Source organism: Nelusetta ayraudi, unplaced genomic scaffold (assembly GCF_046127955.1).
Source record: "Nelusetta ayraudi isolate G7.1 ecotype Tasmania unplaced genomic scaffold, CSIRO-AGI_Nayr_v1 ptg000008l, whole genome shotgun sequence".
NCBI classification, from domain to species: Eukaryota; Metazoa; Chordata; class Actinopteri; order Tetraodontiformes; family Monacanthidae; genus Nelusetta; species Nelusetta ayraudi.
The window spans coordinates 6,223,484-6,240,977 of NW_027466058.1; the positions used below are offsets into that span (position 1 = coordinate 6,223,484).

General features: G+C 48.7%; 1 protein-coding gene across 4 annotated transcripts in view; it reads right to left on the reverse strand.

The window, feature by feature from the left end:
• The window catches only part of LOC142883785 (signal-induced proliferation-associated 1-like protein 2), an 89,293-nt gene extending 72,010 nt beyond the window's left edge, over positions 1-17,283 (reverse strand). For 3 of the 4 annotated variants that reach the window (XM_076018984.1, XM_076018983.1, XM_076018980.1), the window contains exon 1: positions 17,123-17,283. The gene's annotated coding sequence lies outside the window, so the exon portion shown is untranslated. The remainder of the gene's footprint in view (positions 1-17,122) is intronic. The other variant, XM_076018982.1, reaches the window with a different exon arrangement.
• Positions 17,284-17,494: the final 211 nt, after the last annotated feature.

Sequence of the window (17,494 nt, forward strand, 5' to 3'; positions counted from 1 at the left end):
CCACAGTAGGCTTTGATCTGGCTTTGGAAGGCAGGTTCTCAGCTTTGATTCGAGTCGGGAAGGTGGGGCGGGGGGGGGAGGAAAGCCTTTTTTATTTGAAGAGTGGGAAGCCCCAGGAGGTAACACTTAGGAGGGTCTTTTTTTTGTCGGCGCGTCCCGGCAAACACACAAAAGTATTCACCGGCCTACACGCATGTGCAGTGAGGGGCCTGCGGAGGAACACACAATTCCACAAACACAGCTCGTTTGCACATGGATGGCCGGCTCTGATGGGTAATTTACATGGCAAGGGTAGTCATTACACAAGCGGATACACATGCGGAACAACCTACATTCACAAACATCCTTCACTTCTAATCTTTCAAGTGTGGCACAGAGTTGCGACTGTTTCTCTCCCTCCCTCTCCCTCCCTCAGAGCTCAGGACGCTGAAAAATGCTGTGTTCACAAAGGCCTCTGAGTGGCAGAGGGGTTGTTTTTCTTCTCAAACTTAGCGCAATGTGTCTATTTCAAATGGGGGTTATCTAAGAAGATGGTAGCACCAAAAAAAAAAGACAACGTTGACTCATTCATCATCACATAAAGCGCTCGACTGCGCAAAAGAAAAAGGACACTCAGTATGTGTATGAACTTTCCAAAAACCTGTTGAGCAGTTTGGAAGAATAAACAGATAGCCTTTTGCTACAGAGCATGTGTCTGCAGTGCAGAGGGAGTAGCTTATTGCACCCTCTCCCCTTGGAAACCGTTGTAATAACACAGTGCAAGGAGACAGATGTGACATATTTATTAACAGAACTATGAAAGTTCTGGATAAGTATAGCTACAGTGTTCATGTCATTAAAAAACACTTATAATCATAAAAACAAAACATACTTGCTGCCATCTGATTTTGCTCAAAACAAAATATATAGGTTTTACTTGGCTCTAATTTGTTTCTGCTATTACGCCTATGAAACATTGGCAGCGGGTATTTCTTTTTAAACTGCAAAGGTTTGGGGACTACACTGTTAAACAAATACCCAAGACCAAGTCTAGTCAGCCTGATGCGTTGTAACTAGCTACTAAATACTACCAAACAAAACTAGCATCTTCTTTCTTTTACAATCTCGCCTGATGCCTTTTCCACAGTTGAATAGACAGGAAAAGCAGCCCCAGCATTATAATGCTGAAGACATTTCGCCTGGCGCGGCTAACTGAATTAAAGCAGCATAATGTGGTAACGAACGAGGACTTCCGCCTGACCGCCTCCAGCAGGGGGACGTTGAACAATCCACCGGGAGACAAAAGGCACCTGCTTCCTCTTAGGACCGAGCTCTCTTTCATGAGGGCGTGGCGACGGCCAGGCATGTGATGCATTTGCCGTTGAGTATTTTTAGCCCCCGCTGATAAACAGGCACGCTGTGGCGGGGCGAGTTTCTCCGCGGATACACGGAGTGTGAGCGAAAGCTCTTCGCGAGAGTGGGGCCGTTTCCTCCCGCCGAGAGGAGAGGGGAGGAGAGGAGAGGAGAGAAGAGGAGAGGAGGAGGAGGAGCAGCAGCTGGCAGGCAACAGGCAGCAACGGCATTTAAGAATGTCACTCCTCCCTTATCCACCCTCGGCTCTTCTCCACCCTCTCCTCCTCCTACCGAGTTTGTTCCTGTCTGAATAAATCAGAGAGTGAATTAAAAAAAAAGAAAGGCCCCCTCCTTTCCCCCACTCTGAGGTTTCTTTCAGCCAGGCGGTGTAAGACAAGCAGGTAGTGGGTACAAGAGGCGGTCGGGTAGAGAGTAAACAGTGCCACCGCATCCCTCTGTGTTGTTGCCAGGCAACTTTTTTTTTCCTGCCCATGTCAGCCCTGAGTGACGGCAGGGCCTCGCCCGAAGAACAAAGAGACGGCGGAGGGAGGCAACCCGGGGATTGATGGGAAGTGACGGGGCGCTCGCGGAGGAAGGACGCAGTGTTTCAAGGAATATCAAAAGTACAAACACCGAGCAGAGGGGGACGCTTTCAAGAAAAAAAAGAAAAAAAAAATAGCAAAGTCCCAGAGGCGCGGCGGGAAGTGAAACGTTGACGCGAGATCTGAGAAGAGCGAGATGAAAGAGGAGACGCGCGCTTCATTCGCTCAACGTGAAATCACCGTTTTTTTTGGGGGGGGTCGTAGCTGTAAACAACTGCCATCCGAATTCTGCGTTCTACTAAATCAGTCCTGTGTGCACTTTCCCGAAAAAAAGGTGCTGCAGCCAAATAACCAGGTTTGCTGACTGGATAAATCACTTCCAGGGATTTTTTTTGTTCCGGTTACACGAGCACGAGGGGCTCCTGCCAAAAGTAAAAGAGATCATCGATTTAAAGGGCCCAACGAGTTTCAGAATTCTAGTTGGAAAAGTATCTGCCAGTCTCCAGTAAACAAACCCCCCTATCTGCTCCCACCAGATAAAGCAAAGTGTAGTTTCATTTGCGTAATCTTGCTGCGGAACAAACTGCAGCGGATTAATGTTTGAGTGCCGCAAAGCTGCCGTTGGCACACCAAGAATCTCTTCAGTAATTAAGTGCTTACCTAAGCCTTGGTTATAGTCCGCAGTTGCACGCAGCCTCTTTCATTACCTAAGAACATATGATTAGCATCTGCAAGATTCTCCCCGGGGCGGCGTTACAGCCGCGACCCGACAAACTATACTTTGGTGAGAGTTGGCACCGGGCGGTTCCGGCTCGGCGCATTTTGCGTGCGGTGCGAAAGACGCGTTTCATCCATAGGGCGCGTAATAGGGGCTTTTAAGGAACGCGAGGGGCCAAAATTAGCACGTGAGCGGTAATCGGCGGCCGCGGGAGCTGCTTTTCATTGCGAGCTTGGCACGGGCGAAGGGTGCTGGGTGCCAGATCAGGGGGTGCCACGGAGGGAGGGAGCAGCTCGTCAGGAAGCGAAGGAAAGTTGACACTTAAAAAAAACAACCAAATTGTTCACAGCAGCACGGGCAAGGTTGCCAGTAAACACGGAGGATCCAGATGCCAAAGCCGTGGCTGGCAAGGGGTGTGGAAAGCTCGGCCCTAATAAATGCATGAACATAGAAACTGTTTATGCGCGGTAGGTGCGACCGGTAGGTCTAATAATGTGTGAATGTTCTGAATCCAGGCAGCAAAAATAACAAGGAGAAGCGGCGGCCATCTGGAGCGAATGTTGGAAGTGCAGATTCCACCTCCTGTAATTAAGGGAGCTCTCCGAAGGGGACAGTCTGATTAAGTGAAAACTCTTCTTATTCTCAACAGGCCACGTTTTCAGAGGTCGGAGAGAAAGAAAAAAAAAGCGGCTCCTGCTCCGGATTTCCAACGAAAAAACGAAGCAGCAAACAGCGGTGTGTCATGCAGCCGGTGTGTTTTTAATAGAGTCACTTTCAAAGCCCCCCGCCCCCATCCAACTTTCCTCACGAGTGGCATCAAAAACATCTGCGCGCGAGACAGACACCCACACGACACATCTGGATGAGGACGGGGCGGCGACTGACATTGAAAGCTTGCATGTTAAACATGAGAATTGGACCCACGAGGTGAGTCACGGAGGGGAAAAAGCAAGAAAATACAGAGCGTCTCTGAAGGTTCTTAGTCATCCTGGGCAGAAGTGATAAGTTAAGGCAACTGCACGGGTTTTGCTATTCTGAAGACCTTTTGGGTGAGAGGCAAAGAGCGTTGTTGGGATTACTCCATAAAAGTAATCCAACTACTGATTACTCCTTTTAAAAGTAATCTAATTACTTCTTTAACTACTTTGTTTCATAAGTAATCAATTACTAATTACTTTAGTAACAGTTGTTCATTCATTCATTCATTCATTCATTCATTCATTCAGTCATTCGTCTTCTATACCCGCTTATTCCTATACAGGGTCACAGTCTGCTGGAGCCTATCCCAGCTGTCATAGCTCACATGCACACTCACATGCACACCTACGGACAATTTAGAATGTTCAATTGACCTCACATGCATGTTTTTGGAGTGTGGGAGGAAGCCGGAGAACCCGGGGAGAACTTTATTAAAGTGCAAATTTTGCAATTCCAAATATTGCCTCTGTCCTCTCGACATGAATGAATGTTTGCTCTCTGAACACAAACTGCACATTTCACAGAACAAACTCATGAACAGCACTGGTGCCTTTTGCACGGCTCATGTTGTTAAAATAATTAGAAGCACAGTAGTTAAAAGATCTCTACTGTGCAGAGTACTGCTGACTTACTTGTAAACATGGCTTTCAACAAATAATGAGGTTCAACGTGGATATTTTCGAAGTTGAGAACATCTTGTTTCCTGCACAGAACGTACAATGAAACACGATATTCTTTGATTTGGACGAGATGAACTCAAAATAATTTTTGTGCTTCCAGCTAACGCAAAAACGCTGTTTTTTCTTTTTCCGCCACTGTGCTTGTTTCGGTGCGTCGTCACACGGCACAGCAGCATAACACATTTTTATCTTGAAAAATATTTCAGAAAAGTAATGGAATCATTATTTCCTACTTCCTTACATTACTCCGTCACTCAAAAGGTAGTTTAATTACAGTAGTGGATTACTTAGTAATAGATTACTCGTAAACACTGGAGGAAAAACAGTCTTCAAAGTAGCGAAACCAGCACAGTTACCTCAACTTAACCCTTCAACACAAAGAGTGAGTGAAAAAAACAAGTTCAACTGAGAGCTGCATTGACAAAAAAAATAAATAAAAACAAGTTCAATTGAGAGTATGAGTGCAGAGCTGCAATGAAAGGGAGACGTGATGGAGAATGAAAGAGAGGGGGAAAAGCCTGGATTAGAGGAGCTTGGAGAAGGCAGGCAATTCCGAGTCGGGTGATTTCGGCCAAACTGGAGAAGGTGCAGAGGTTCTCAGAAAAACCAGTGCAGGCAGAACAACTAGACCTCTCTCCCCCCGCTCGCCTGACGAAGCAGCAGCGATTCAGAGGCCGCCGCTGCGTCCGCAGTCCATCAAATTCCTTGAAACGTGCACTCGGCCGGTTGCTGGCAGTGCCGTGAAAGCACTGCGCGTCATTAGGGGGCCGAGCGTGCTTAAGTGCTGTCCGCGCCGGCCCCCGTAAAGAGATTGGCGGGCCCGCGGAGAGAGGACGGGGGAAGGCGGTGGGAAATGGTCCCGGCTATTTCCATTCCCTCAGCCACCCCCCACCACCACCACCACCACCACGGTTTATGGGAGCAAGGTTGAGTTCTCACGGCAGAGGGGGGGGAAGATTCAGGAAGTGAGGGTGAGCGACGGGAGAAAGCGGAGGGGGGGTGGCAGAGATGAAGGAGGAGGGAAGAGGAGCGTGGAAATGCTGCTTTTAGCCGTTTTGCCTGCAAAAGGAACCTCGCTCTGTGTGTGTCCTTCATTGTGCGCTCTGCCCTCTGGCAAAGGCCGGTAAAGCCTCCCCATCACCCCCCTCTCCATTTATCTATCTTGAGTATTGCAAGGTAGGGGGGCCCCCCCGAGAGGCGGGCGGCCACGACGCGCGCCATGGTGATGTGTCTTCCACGCCCCCACCGTCCTTGTTAGCACTTTTGAGTTTTTTTAGCACCCGGAGAGAGTCCCAGCCTCGGTCCCAGGCGGAGATTTCTTCCACGGGGCCGAGCAGAGAGAGAGAGGGAGCGAGAGGAGAAAAGAAATAGTACATCTGTTCCCTGTATTTGCATTTCTTTTGGCCGCATCACAATGCGCCACTTGACTCGGATGGAAGGGGCGAACGTTCTCACTCAGGCGTGAGAAACCCACACCCCGTCAATGAGGCCCTTTTTTTTTTCTTTCCTTCAACCCTTTTGGGTTTTTTTGTCCTCCCCTGGCCGCCGTTATAACGGCACATCAGAGGGAGCAGCTTGCGACACAACACAATCTGTCGGCAGACGTGTGTGTGTGGGGGGCGATGCAGTTTATTCACGATCCCCTTTCGCCGCTCTCTTATTTACTCCTTGCTGGGGAGTGTGTGTGTGTGTGTGTGTGTGTGTGTGTGTGTGTGGAGGGGGGGGGGGTTACCGAGCGCAATTTTTAGGATGCGGCAATGTGCCCCATTCAGCAATCCGCCGCTCTAATTGCGGAGCCAGAGGGATTTTTGACATCTCCCGCATTGAGACGCAACAGCTGCGGCTGGCGTGGCATGCGGTGGGCGTGTTGGAGTGGCGGCGGTGGTGGTAGGGGGACAGGGGGCCAGCCGAAAGGGTGTCGGAGAATAACCTCCCACCGAGAGCCACCCACACGCACGCGAGCGGTAACACCTCCACGTTGATGCACACGCTCCCGTTGCGTCTCGCCCATTTGTCGCCTCCAGGCCGATGACGCCGCCGGCGCGCCGGAAGCAACTGGCGGGGGGCTGTTTACACAAATACAGACTTATTTGAAACCGCAAATTTTCGAAAACACGTTTACTGCACACAAAGCCATATTAAAAAAAAATCCCGTTTACACAAATACGCTGGAAACGACTGAAAACGATGTAGTACCTATGCCCGGCCTGGAGTGGTGCCGCAAGTTAACTCCCTGAAGGCGGAGGAAGGAGAAGAACACATGAAGCACGGCGTGCTTAAAGAAGCAGCAGCTCGCTAACAACATGAGGACCACTGAGAATAGAAAGAGAGATTGCTGGTGAAAAGACGACAGAGTTGAACTGCTGCTTCGAGTTACTTTCAAACACAAAGCCTTAAAAGGTCCATGTTAAGATTCAGATAGATTGCCTCAATATCCCAGTCCGACGACCCAAAATAAAATCAATAAAAAGTAAAACAGGATGTTTGCAAATCGTTTATGTTGTGTTTATTTTCACTTTGCACACAATCCACGATCGATCCACGAGCACCGTGTGTTATTGTTCACTACTGTTTACGGTTGTGGTAGAGGTAAATGGGAAGACTGTAGGCTGATCATTAGTAGCAGTCAGTCCGCTGCCCGACGTGGTTGTTGTTGTTGTGAGCGGTCGTCTGCACCTCACGGCCGCTCAGGTTGCAGGGCGGGGGTGGGGTTTAGAGGTGTGACATCAGCGTTTCCAAAAAATATCTGTTTTGGCATTTACACGACTCAAGGCAAGGCGGAAACAATACACTCTGTGGGGCGCTTTAGAAAAAGTACAGTTTCGGTCTGTGCGGTTTCAGTGAAAACGCCGGCTTTGTGTGAATGCAAGGCCGAACCGCATAAATATTTGTGCGGTTTCAGTGAATCCCGTATTCGTGTAAACGACCCCTGAGAGAAGTCAACTTCCTGCTCATCCCTCACGCCGCTGAATTAGAGGAGAGTCAGCAGCCGGAGAGGGAAGCAGACCCTCCGACGAGCAAGACCATTCCTGCGTCACCTTCTCCTGCCATTTAGGATAAAAAAAAAATGCGCAAGCGTGAGGGGAACTCGGGAGCATAACAAAATGCGAGCGGAGGAGATCTCCATCTTTTCGTTGCCATGTCTTCGCTCTAACCTCCTTTACGTCCCACCATCCCCCTCCCCTCCTGTCTGGAAGCTAAATGGGGAAAACTGTCCAGGGAGATGAGCGCCGATGGATTCCTTCCTTCCACCAGAAGCCAAGTGCACTGATCCGAGTTGGCGTGGGGTGGGGGTGGGGTGCCCCCCTGCGATCGAGTGGCCTTTGACCTTCCGAGCTGATCGAGGCCAACGATCTGATGGGATGCTCTCATGAAGACGGGGGCGGGAGGGGGGGCAGGGAGCGGCGTGGGCGGGACGGATGGGGGGGATGGGAGGAAAACATCCCAACGGTCACAAGGAGTTAAGATTGCGTCCTGGTTAGCCCACCTCCCAACCCTCCCACCTCGGGGATCTGGTGAGTGCGCGCAGTCCTCAGCATTAATATTTATGCAATTCAGCATTACACACAGACACACACACACACAGACACACACAAAAAAAAAGGATCTTCAACACACTTTCACCTCAATCACACAAGAGATCAAGCGGCAGACGAAATGAAAGGAGGCCTGCAGGAGGGTGGACGTCCTTAAACACAGAGCTGGACGGACTTCGCGGCGGAATACCAAATGAGCGCAGGTTTCCTTATTCCACACTTCCTTATCTCCAAGCTGCAGCCTGCGCAGCCCCGAAGTATGTCGCCAAAAGGTGGCGGAATTAAAAGAGGGGGAGAAATCGGGCAACGGGAGCTTTGAGGCACGAAACCCCGGGACAACCAACCAAGCAGGCGGACGAGGGAGAAATTGTTTCAAGTTTACATTTCAATTGACCGCGAACGCAAAGCCGGTAGGGTGAGAGTCCAGGTAAGGCGGCGTGAGCTGTTGCTATAAATACGGCATTAGCAAGCCTGCCCGCTTAATCAGAGAGCCAAAGAGCCCTTTAGCAGTTTAAACCTGTTAAACGCTAACGTGTGCATCTGGCCCTTCCGACGCCGCTACGCATTCCGAGAGAGAGAGGGGGGGGGAGGGTGAGAGAGAGAGAGAGAGAGAGAGAGAGAGAGAGAGAGAGAGAGAGAGAGAGAGAGAGGGGCCGTTAGAATAATCGGCGGCCTCGTTCTTCCTCCAGAAAGCGGAAGGTAATAGCATTCGATGGCAAATCAATAGCAGGCAGTCTTCCAGTAAGGGACTCCCCCGGGGGCAGCATCTTATCAGAGCGAACCCCCCCCCCCCACACACACACACACACACACACCAACTCAGCGTGCACATCATTTCTCAGCGTCCGCGGCTCCGGAATGAAAAAAAAAAACAAAACCTTGTGAAAGCCACGACGCGGAGCCTTTTGTGAACCGAGCCATCGGCGCGCTGTTGACGCCGTGGCGCGAGAACAAAAACACACAGGGGTGACAAAGCGGTGCAATCTATAAAGTCAACAAACAGAGCTGGGGGGAAGTGTAGGGGGGGGGTGGGGTGTGAGGGGGGGGCGGGGTCTCCTCGGGGACTTTCGGACCTCCTTTCAGCGCAAATGAAACAAAATGACAGGAAGCAATTAACCTGTGCTGCTTATTTCTCCCCCCCCCCCCACCCCCCCAGGAGTCAAATGTCGCCACCTGAGAGTGCAGCTCTGATGAGAGCATCTGTGTTTACATGCACTTACCTAACCTGATTATTGTGGGCTTTCTGAGTTAATGGGATTTATTTAGAGTCACGTAAATGAGAGAGCGCGGCTTTAATTGCGGCACAGGGCTTACAGTGGTGGTGGTGGTGGGGGGGGGGGGTTCCTTCAGCTTGGCCAGATTCAACAGGAGTTTTCGAGCACCTTCAAGTAAATGTATCGCAAATCCATTGACGAGATTGGCCCACCTAAAGGCAGATCACCCCGGGGGACAGATGAGCGCGGTGTAATTACACAGCTGCTTCTGCGGCCTCGACACGCGGCACCTGGTTGCGTTTCCAGGGCAGTTGCGCTCACTGTGTTTTGGTGCCGAGCCCACACAGCTCCGGCGCTGAACTGCATGTGGCCCCGCGGCCCTGTTTACATTTCGGAGCAGCTTCAGGGGGGGGGGCTTCCAGTAAACACAGCCCGGGGAAGGTAAGCACCCGGGCCGAGCATACAGTGAAGGATAAAAAAAAAAAAAAAAAAAGGAGCTGCAGGATATTATTTGTGTAAGGAGGATTGAGGGCCTAAAAAAAAAAACAAGAAAAATACATTTAAAAAAAAAAGTGTCTGGGACATTTTGTAAAGGATCGTGACACAGTGTCTGGGACGCGCTTCCCTCTCGATGTTACGTAATCTTCCTTTTCCTCCCCCCAACCCCCCACTTTCTTCTTTTAAGGCAGTAAAACCCGTACAAAGGCTGGCATTCAGGATTCCTCGCGCACTGCCCATGCTGCCCTCCCACTCCACCCCCACCCACCTCCCGGTGGCGCTGAAGCTCTCCGCAGAGCTTCGGCGGAGGGGAGGAGGGGCGCGGTTGATCTCCTCCGCGGTGGCAGACAGTGCGATAACAGATGCGACGGGGGAAAGAAAAAAAATCAGGCCGCTGTCACTCCGGATCATTATCCGTCGTCAACGTCCCTAACAAACAGCCTTTAAAAAGCGAGGCTAGTTAGAATGACATTGCAAAGAACGAGACTGGGGGGGTGGGGGTGGGAGTGGGGGGGGGGGGGGGGGGCTGGATGTGAGGCGGAGTACAACCACTCTGGCGTTGAATTAGACGTGCTTGGCTGGACGGGCGCTGCTTAGCAAGAGCGCAAGACAGAGTGAGAGCGAGAGAAAGCCGGGTTCAACTGCCAGCCAGTTCAACTCCACTCAGCTTTCACCTCCTCTTCCACTCTGGGTAAAAAGGGCTTCCAGTGCACGCCAGTAAGCCCCAGTATCCCAGGCTTGTCTGAAGCAGTCAAGGGCCGCCGCGTCTTAAGCGACAGCGAGTTGCAAGAGCAGGCTGAAGGTGACGTCCCGAACATCCACCCCCCCCCCCCCGGCCCGTAGCGCAGCGGGTACAAGGATGACAGAGTAATATCCTTGTTTAATGGTGTGTATAATTCAGAGGTACAGTCCACAATGAATTACACGGGACGCGGTATTTGGTCTCTGGGAATATTGTACGGGAGGCACAATGTTTGCCCTGACCAAATTTGAAAAGGCTTGTTTAAAGAACGCAGACAGCTCACGATTTATTGTAGCAAACACCGGATTCTGACATTTCGCCACCGCTGTCAGATCAAAGAATAACACGATCGCAACAATATTGCAGCACTTTGAAACCAGCCACAAAACACTGAACTGGGAGTTTGGTTTGGGTTCTGTTGTGAGGGTTCTGGGATTCCCAGGGTCGACTGCATACGCTGTATAAACCAAGCTAATCATCATCTGACTAATGGATCAGTGGAAACACGCAACAAAAATAACTTCCTGACTTGTTTTGTCAGCGCTTTTAAAAACACAAAGGCAGGCTACAGACTACGGCGAGACCTTTGAATTTTTTTTTTTTTCCATGTTTCACAGGGCTGCTAACATGAAAGGAACCTGAAAAAAGACACTGTCTCACAATTGATAAAGGGGCTGTTCTGGAGAAAGTTCCTTCCTGTCAAAAGGCTGATACCGAGGAAAGTTGCATTCCGAACAGCACTACACAACAAACCAAAAATACCCCAGTCTCACAAGGGCAAGATGTAGCCTTTGTTTGACAAAGAGATGCTGTTCCATGTTGTTTGAAACAACATAGAGTGCTATAAATCTATTCTTTATTCAATATAGCTTTCATATGAGCCCACAAAAAATGTGTTTTTTCCCCTTTTCTTTCATTCCTCAAACAGAATATCTGAGCTTCGCAGCCTTTCTGACTCAGACTAGAAAATGTTTTCAAATAAACAGAAATCTTTACATTTCTTTTGACAATATCAAAGAAGAATTAACAGGATGAATGTCATTTAAAACATTATACAGTATGTGACATCGCAAAAAGATGAAGCAACAGTAAAAGCAGAAGTAGACTTGTTCAGCCACTAAAATGGTTCAATTAAAACAAGCAAACAAAAATGAACATTAAATAAACATTACATTTTTAAACATTTTAGCTTTTAGCATTTTAGCTTTATGAAGCTACATTGAACATGCTAACACAGAACGTGTTCCTCTCTTCTTGCAAGCACAGGCCAGTTGTCAACTTTGTCAATTGGCCACTTCAGCTGAGTTCATAAATCCCGCCCCCGCCTCCACCCGGTGCAGCAACAGTGTGCGCGTCGTGAGCAGAGCTGCGAAGGGCTCCCGTAAAGGATAACAGCTAACAAATAACACATGCACCACACACTTTAGTTGCGCACTTTACGGCACATCTGTCACAGCTCTGCTCCATTTGACTCGTTAATTACAATCAGCCTGCATCAGAAAAAAGTCGGCTCGCTTTTACGCTTCAGGACAGCTCATCCGATGGCTATTTGCTACTTGGTTAACCCAGAGGTCACTTTAACACGCACAGAGGCGCAGATGCTTGCAGCTGGAGTTTCCTGCAGCAGTGACGTAGATTAAATGACCACAGCTTGGCTCAGTACTGCCTCCTAAAAGGCTCTGATGAGGCAATAAGGCATAAATAATGTTTTTTTATTCATCCAACACTAAATATATTAATATGGAATAATGGAATGTGAAATAAGCCCAACCATCAGCCAACTTATTTTATCTTGTTGACTTATTGATGGTTTCAAGTGACGTTATAGACCATAGATAGATAGATAGATAGATAGATAGATAGATAGATAGATACTACAGTGGTATGCAGAGTGGACTGTGGCTAGCTGTCTAAGCTGTCATGACTCAGGCAGACCGCTCCTTTCTCGCTACAGTAGGGAGGAGGTATGCACACCAGTGCTAAACCAAATCCCTTCTTATCTCCCATTGGAAGCTGGCTTCCACCACAGAGGTCAGCTGTCCCAATTGTCTGGGTCCACTCAGGGGTACACAGACTGAGTTAACCCCCCACGGGTCACGACTGGTCCTTGGACTCAGTGGCAATTGGGTTAATGACTGGCCAGCGCTCATTCTCCCCATTGTGGCCAAGTGACAGACACGTAGACAAAACATGCAAGCAGGGTCAGCAACATTCAGCGGCCTTTTCCAAAACATTCCTGATACGGACACTAATGAGTCCCTTAGGGAACAGGAGGCGCAGACATAATTCATCGTCGCAAGACACATTTTTCTATATGCTCGACGAATGCGGATCCATAATGCATGACCACGATGTTTTCATGGAGTGACACGGTTAAATGATTGGCTTAGTGAAACAATGGATGATCTTTTGACATTTGTCTTGGGCCGATGAGAAACAGCAAAGCAACTCTATTCAGGATTGACACAAGCAACAAAGCCAGTATTTTGATGGGTAAAATAATTCAAGAATATTTTAGAAAAATAAATGATGACCAGCGTGTTCAAGAGTTAAATATAAAATGAATACTACTATACTGACCCAACACGTAAGTCTTGATTGTCCAATATTCAGTATATATCTGAGTATGTACTCAGATATATACTATATATCACCAGTATGGTATGGAAATACTGAAAAATCTTCACCCATTGTTGTCGTTATGAGAGGGATGTTTGTCCATTACAAACCAAGTCGACCTACATTTCCTCATTGTGTCTGAAGCTGGGGCAGATTATCAGGGGGATTAATGGTTTTCTTTCTGATGGAAATGCATCTTATAGTCACATCTGTGTTAACCATGAGGATTTCAACCCTATGAAAACAAACATACAATTACGTATCATATGCTGCTCTGCGGGGTCAATCTTGCCAGGAGAATAATGTTAAACGATGTCCGGGTTTCACTTCATCCACATTCAGATCATCCCTGTTAAAAGGCCAAAGATGGCCTTAGCTGGCCTTACAATTAGTAGATAAGACCAATGACCTATAGAAATAGATATATATCTAATGGACACTGGCCATCTGTAGTCCAACAAAGGGAATTTCAAAAGGTTGTAAGGACAAAGGGAAACATACTCTTCATAATCGTGGCTCTGGCTGAAGTTGTCCGAGGTGTGAAATCGTTTCCATAATTTGGTCTTGGTGAGCCAACGATGATGGCAGATTTGGTCATCGCGGGACTCAAACCTCCTCCCTCTTCCTCTGGCACCACGCTCGACCTCCACCTCCTGCTCCCTGGCCTTCCAGCAGCTCAGCTGTGAGCGTGTGACCGTAGGTCGACCGGATCCACACCAGCCACGGAGCAAACCAGCCTTTGACTTCTGTCACCGCACGATCCGCCCCATCCGGCAAGGCTGCCTCCCCTCCGGCCACGCCGCTGCCTTTTCACTCAAATTGTGCCCGACGCGGCAGCGAGCCACTGGATGGGCGGTGGAAAGGCGACAATCAACAAAACACACAAGAGACAACGGAATGCGGCTGGCGGAACACTCACAGCCGCTTCAGCCAACAGCGTGGACGAGGTCCTCTAGTATGCAACGCAAAGCATGAAAATGGTCCAACTGATCCATTTCACCATTAAAACCACAGGCGTGGTGGTGCAGATATCCCTGCATTAAATGCCTTTTTTCATGGCGAGCATTACGTCCATATAGGCATATAGCGCCCTTCAGGCTCTAATCTACCGCCATCTACTGCGAGGCTTAACCACATCAGATTAACATACGTCTGTTTGACACAAATCAGCAAACAAGCAAAACAACATATCAGGGCATGCAATCGGAAACGTGTCTTGAAGCAAAACACAGCTTCTCACACGCGCATGTTACTTAAAGAGCGGCAAATATTGTGCCGCGTGGGGCTGCTGTCTCCTTGCTGCCATACGTTAGCGCGCACAGCAAGCTGTTGAACATACCGTCTTGATGCTAATACACCCATTACACATGAGAAGATGGACACTGACAGGGATGATGGATGTATGATGGACAATCAGACAATGCTTCAGCCTTGAGAGGATCATACAACCCATTTCTTATTTCTTTGATAAATTTAATTAACCAAGCAGCAGTTGACCTAAACCCAAAATTAAAAGAGGAACTTAACACAACTTCTAAACATCGCTCAATTAACCTCCTACATTTTTGCCAAAGATAATAAAACAGAGAATTGCACAACATTCAAAGCATTTGCGCTTTTCACAATGATGCTGATGATGCTAATGATGATGATGAGTAGGCTTTTAAAAAAAATCCCTTGAATCCAGACTGGTATCAAAACAAAGGCTGCCGGGGAAAAAAAGGCCGACGAGAAAATCTGGCTCTCACAACAGAAGCAGGCAGCATGTGATCCCCTGTCTGCTGGTTGGTTGGTTTTGAAGCAACAGGATTTTGTCAGGAGGCCTACTGTGACTCCTGGCCAGCCTAGTCAGCCAGTCAGCCAGTCAGCCAGCGCAAGCCAGACCAGTTTTCCTGATCCTCGTCACATGCGCGGGGGGTGGGGGGGGGTGGAATCTGTTCGAAAAGGGGCCACATGGCTTCGACGTGCTCCTGCGATACAGTGAAGATACACGCATCACCTCTCACACATGTGGTCTGAGTCTCTTTTTGTTCCATTTTAAGACGTTTTCCAAATTGCGAGGCAGCACACTAGTTGCAAAGCAGCGTGGGAACTGAGGCGAACAAGCAGACGCAGAGGGGAGGAGACGGTGTTTGACACACCGGGGGAGCGGTGCAGCAAGACGGCTTGTATCAGCCGCCGCCGTTTAGTCATCGCCAAAACCTGAATGGCTTCAGATTTGTTTGCACTGCGGTGTGTTCAGTGTTATGGTAACATCTTCAGGGGAAAGTTCGGCTGCGCCATGCCAACGTATCAGCTGTAACCAGAAGCGAGGCGTCTCCGTGCCCAAGAGGCCAGGAGACATCCGAAGCAGCTCTGCAACGATAACAGCTAGATTTGGCCCGTGGGCATGTCACAGACAGACTGCCTACCCTGACAAGAGCGTCTGTCAGGGTAGTCAGTGCTGTTCAGCTGAGCATACATTTGGCACAAAATCTATACGGCTCTATCACCTTTTGTCTTGCATAGTTGTAGGCAGATGTAGACTACTTTTTCCAAGTCACTCTTTGCGCCCAAGTGACGGCAGAGCGCAACTGATTTCGACTTCAGCTCAGACTTCATGGTGATGACACTTCCCCTGTCATCGCCATGGCTCCATAGGCAAATAGCCAGAAGCTTGACAAAATGCTATTTTGTTATTTACAGAACTGTTTTGCTTTTGTGCGCAATAATAGCAAATTATGACCACATCGTTGCAGATGCCTTGGTGCTCATTCCGGAGAGTGGTCAGTTGTGAAATTGCCTTTCTGATGTGCAGAGCCATAGCAGAGTTTAAGCCAAACACAATTGGCATGAAGGAAAATACATTAAATTTTACACCAGGCAATCACCAAGCGGAATGCCTCTTAAAAACACTCCTGTGCCCACTTAGTTCAGCGCAGCCCCACAGAAAAGTAATCTTTCCCAGACATTAGACCCTGTGAAAAAATAATGATGTCTTATTGATTTTAACGCACCAGACGCGGAGAAGTCTCTCTCGCCTGATCCGCCCGGATGGGAGCCGTGAAGCCAGGAGGACTTAAATCCACAGAGCAGCAAAATTAAACAATGGAAAATTACACAAACCCGGCGAGCACCGGCAGTGTTGTTGTGTCTGCATGTTGCCACCAGCATTGGAATGGGCCTGTTTGTTGCCTTTTATTAGGAAGTTGGTTGTTTTGGAGGCTGCGCTTCCTGCAGGAAAAACAGCCAAGGATACGGTGCGCAGATAACAAACAGCCTTTCACTTGTTTATTCTCCAGGAGACTGTGTGTTGTATTGGCCACGGGGTGAGCGCGGCCGTGTAGCTGGCGTGTATGAGCACGGTGGCAGATATAATTTATGGAGTATCCAAACAACTCTAAGATTGAAATAGTCCTTTGTCTGAACAAGCTCCCAGAGCTGCAAAGATGCAGAAGCACAACAGCAAAAGCAGAGGGGTGTGAGATAATTGATTAGGTGCACGAGGGAAACAAACAGACAAACAAACGCGCTCCCACTTGATCCGCAGAACAATTAAATATGATTTGTTAAATTACAGCTGAAGGCTTCAAAACCTACAGCCGGCATGAGTTGAGGCTTTATTACCCATGACCAGACAGACAATGATGCCTTTATCGCCCCCAACCGATTACATGGCGGTACTCCACTGATCGGATCCATTATAAAAAAAAAAAAGGAAAAAAATCAAATCAAATCAAATACCGGCGCTTCTGCGCGAATCTAGTCCAATTAAACTCCTTGCCTCGAACGCTCGCACAACCTGGCACCTCAAAAGTATGACGTCAACTCGAACACTGTTAATAAGCGTGTGTGTGTGTGTGGGGGGGGGGGGGATATTCATAAAATACACGTGCGTTTACTGCAATGGAAAAAGAAGTGTGTATTTGCCATTGAACAGTGTTTACGTCGGAGGATAAGTGCTACTCAAGGGATAAATAAGCAGCCGTGTGACAACAATAAGTCGCAATCAGCCCACACAATAAACTTTACAGATTGATTTAAAAGAAATAATAATAAATAAAATTAAATCCCATGGTCTCCACTTTGGTCTGTTCTCCCACTGCACTGACATCTTGGCCCCATTGGCCACCAAACAACTTTCTCTCTTTGTATCAGCACAGCAGTGAGTTGGATCGGCTCTCGCGACTCTCGCGGTGCCCTCACTTCCAGCGACCAGCCCGAGTTTTTACTTTGTCGGTCGGCTCGGACCCACAAAAAACAAAACTAAAACATGTCGCCTACCTTTCAGTGAGCTCGGCGCGTCCGCCTCGGTTTTAAGGTGTTGTCGACGCTGTCTGTTATCCTTATTGGAGCCAGCTGAAGCGGCGCAGTGCTGGACAGTGGCGTTCACATCGCTCTCCAACAGGCTCAACCTCCAGACTGAAGCGGCACAGCCACAGCGAAAACCATCCACCTTTCGCTGATGATGACAACATACAGGGAGAGAGGGAGAGAGAGAGAGACTCCGCCCACTCGACGCCCGTACAAACTCCGACCATTCACTTCTTTCGTGCCCTGGTGGATGACGGTCACATTCTGAAAGGTTGTCTTTTGGACGGGGCGACATGAGGTGCTCAAGATAAACTAAAGAAAAAGAAAAAAGAAGCGAATAAC